Genomic DNA, 4,059 nt, shown 5'->3' with positions numbered 1-4,059 from the left:
ATATTCAGACATTTTAAAACGTGGAATGAATAGATAACACCCAGATGTACTTGTGTGATTATAGATAAAATAATTAGATACTAGCTAGCAGCGAAATAAAACTATTAAAATCCAAACCCACTGGAAAAACTAAACTAGTACAGTAATCTACTTGGTGGGCACTATCATGGATGAAAAGTGGAGCTGACCTCAAAGTGCTAGAAACAAATTACCACATATTTCATCCATTCAACAAAGATCGGATCAAAAAGGGAAGGGAGCGCTCGCTTCGGCAGCACATATACTAAAATTGGAACAATACAGAGAAGATTAGCATGGCCCCCGTGCAAGGATGACACACAAATTTGTGAAGCATTCCATATTTTTAAGCAACCTAAATGTCCATCTATGGATGAATGGATAAAGAAGATGTGGCACATATATACAGTGGAATATTACTCAGCCATAAAAAGGAATGAAATTGAGTTATTTGTATTGAGGTGGACAGACCTAGAGTCTGTCATACAGAGTGAAGGAAGTCAGAAAGAGAAAAACAAATACCGTATGCTAACGCATATATATGGAATCTAAGAAAACAGTACTGATGAACCTAGTGGCAGGGCAGGAATAAAAACGCAGATGTAGAGAACGGACTTGAGGACACAGGGTGGCAAGGGAAAGCTGGGACGAAGTGAGAGAGTAGCACTGACGTATACACACTACCAAATGTAGAATAGATAGCTGGTGGGAAGCAGCCGCATAGCACAGGGAGATCAGTTGGATGCTTTGTGATGACCTAGAGGGGTGGGATAGGGAGGGTGGGAGGGAGGCTCAAGAGGGAGGGGATATGGGGATATATGTATACATATAGCTGATTCACTTTGTTGTACAGTAGAAACTAACACAACATTGTAAAGCAATTATACTCCAATAAAGATGTAAAAAAAAAAAAAAGGAAATTTCTTTCAGAAAATCCAAGTAGAATTCAGTAAATGCACAATGAAGGATCATGATTTTGCATTTATTCCATAGGAAAATAAACAATATACTTCAGGCTTCCTTATGTTTATACAAGTATACTCCATAGTTTCTTTGATGTCTTCAGTATAAAGGCACACTAATACCAGTTTTTAATAGGGAGTAAGAGTGATATAGTGAATATTTAATTTTGAGGAGTTGGCAAAAAGATTATTTTTAAGTTTACTTCAAAGGAAAAGGATGAAATAATAAAAGATGAAAGACTGATTCATGTTCTCAGTGCTAGTTAATTTAGAAGACTCCACAGTCGCATTTTTATCTGATGACTGCAATCTTTCTAAGATAATTGATCTAGGTTTCTGATTTATTGCATTTGCTGTCATTCATTGTATTGTTTGCCAGATTAGAAGTGTTTGATATAAGTTTATGTACTAGGTATAATTTCAACATGTCATCTAGTCTTTGTTCATCTTTCACTGTCAGTTGATGGCTTAAAATTGACTCTCCAGGAAATCTTAATTCACTATTATCTAACTGCTGCATTAAAAAATAATGAGGGGGCTTCCCTGGTGGCACAGTGGTTGAGAGTCTGCCTGCCGATGCAGGGGACACGAGTTCGTGCCCCGGTCCGGGAAGATCCCACATGCCGCAGAGCGGCTGGGCCCGTGAGCCATGGCCACTGAGCCTGCGCGTCCAGAGCCTGTGCTGTGCAACGGGAGAGGCCACAGCAGTGAGAGGACTGCGTACCACCCAAGAAAAAAAAAAAATTAGGGAGGGACTTCATCACCTATCATTTCAAACATAATTCCATAAACCCTATACACTCAGAGCTACAGCATGATTAGTTTGGTTGGATTCTAAATTATTGAGTCCAGTTCATAACAATTTCACAAAAATAATATTGCAAGTCCCATGAACCAGATTCACTTCCTGGAATTAGGAAAACAGGAAGTACTTCTAAAACAAGTCTAAGGACATCAGTGGTATTCACAGTATCAAATGGATGAGTACAATAATATCAAATCCAATAGCAGATAGGAAAATATTCTTATTTGGTGGGATTGGTACCTTTTGTGTTTGTGACAAAGTAAAACAGGCAATAAATACAAGTCCAAGTACCTGCTACAGAGCTAACAGAAAGGATGTTTAGCCGTGGGCCCTGGAGAGTACATATGCCTCAACTGTAAATCAGGAGGAAATACTAGAGTAAGTGCATAGAAGGAAGTTTGTTTCCAGCTTTCTCAGTGACTTGTTTTTCATAGAGAGAAGTTGAAAAATCTACAAGCGGGGATGACCCATGAAATTCAAGGAACAGAGCAATGATATCTCAGAAAGTAACAATTTGCTTCAAAAGAAGTTTCTAAGAAGCTGTGGTGAGTAATGCATTACTCAGAAGCTGTTAACCCACAATTCCCACCGAGGGCAAGTCTGCTGGGAGCTCCCCCCTCCATCAAGTTACAGAGCAGGGACTTTTGTGTTTCAATTCAAACAAGCTTATCAAGACCACAGTGGTTCAGGAAATAGGCGACAAAGGAAAGTACAATAAATAAAGTGCTCTTCACAATGAAATTTGTCAAACTTTTTGAGAAAAGTAACTATCAAAAGAATTTTGCATAATACCTTACCCCAGGGGGTTGAAATCAAAGTTTCGCAAATTCTTAATCTTCCTATGAAGCTGGAAAAAAAGATATAGCACATAGCAGTACAAGAGAGCAACATCATTCATTCATTCATTCAATAAACATTTATTTAGCACCTACTATGTGTAAAATTCTGTGTAAAACATAGAGGATACAAAATCACAGAAGACACGGTGTTGGCCCCCAAGAGGTGTGTTGGAGGGAGACAGGCAAATAAACCCATGATTCCAGTCAAGTGTAGGGAGCCCTAGGGTGTATCTGCACAGGGATTACCCCCACCTTCATTGTGTTCCCTCCAGGCATCCTTTCTCATCTATTCCCCCAAAATGTATAGATGGAAATAGAAAATTCTAGAAAAAGGAAAGGTAGAGAGGGTTATGAAATGAGCAGAAATCCAGAATGTAGCAAATTGACCAGATCTGGTTTTGTCAACAAATAAATTGCAAGAAAAAAAAAAGAGGGAGGAGAAACAGATTAAAAGAGATCTAGAAAAACATAAAAACCAAATGTAATGTGTGAAGTTCGTCTAGATCCTGGTTCAAACAAATCAAAAGTTATAGGACACAGGGAAAATTGAACACTATCTGGATATTTGATATTAAGGAGTCATTGTCAAATTTTTTTTAATTAGTTAATTATTTATTTATTTTTGGCTGCTTTGGGTCTTTGTTGCTGCGCGTGGGCTTTTCTCTAGTTGCAGCGAGCGGGGGCTACTCTTTGTTGCGGTGCGTGGGCTTCTCATTGTGGTGGCTTCTCTTGTTGCGCAGCACGGGCTCTAGGCCCACAGCCTTCAGTAGTTGTGTCTCACGGGCTCTAGAGCGCAGGCTCAGTAGTTGTGGTGCACGGGCTTAGTTGCTATACGGCATGTGGGATCTTCCTGGACCAGGGCTCGAACCCGTGTCTCCTGCATTGGCAGGTGGATTCTTAACCACTGTGCCACCAGGGAAGCCCATTGTCAAATTTTTTAAGTGGATAATGGTATTGGAGTTTTCCTTTTTTTTTTTTTTGAGTCCTTATCTCTTAGAGACTGATACCAAAGTATTTACAGATGAAGTGATAGGATGGTAGAGATTTGCTTTCAAATGATCCAATGGGGGAGGGGAATGTGGCAGGGCATAGAATAAATATGATTTTTTTTTTATTTTGGCTGCGCCGGGTCTTAGTTGTGGCACACAGGATCTTCGTTGCGGCATGCAGACTTCTTAGTTGTGGCATGCAACGGCATTCAGACTTTTTTGTTGCGGGCATGCGGACTCTTAGTTGCGGCATGCGTGCAGGATCTAGTTCCCTGGCCAGGGATCAAACCCCGGCCCCTTGCATTGGGAGTGTGGAGTCTTACACACTGGACCACCAGGAAAGTCTCAGAATAAACATGATTGACTATGTGTTAATAATTTTTGAAGCTAAGAGATAGTTACATGTGGTTCATCATATTATTCTCTTTACTTCGTGTATGTTTGAA

At 40.0% G+C, this 4,059-nt stretch overlaps 1 non-coding gene across 1 annotated transcript; it reads left to right on the top strand.

The window, feature by feature from the left end:
* The first annotated feature begins 259 nt into the window (after window positions 1-259).
* Window positions 260-366, top strand: LOC115803318 (U6 spliceosomal RNA). The gene has a single exon (XR_004024000.1). It is a non-coding gene; the product is annotated as a U6 spliceosomal RNA (small nuclear RNA).
* The last annotated feature ends 3,693 nt before the right edge of the window (window positions 367-4,059 follow it).

Source organism: Delphinapterus leucas, chromosome X, assembly GCF_059928025.1.
Source record: "Delphinapterus leucas isolate spDelLeu-1000000601 "Yukka" chromosome X, BTC_Dleu_Yukka2, whole genome shotgun sequence".
Lineage (NCBI taxonomy): Eukaryota > Metazoa > Chordata > Mammalia > Artiodactyla > Monodontidae > Delphinapterus > Delphinapterus leucas.
This window is presented reverse-complemented; position numbering and strand designations above follow the sequence as displayed.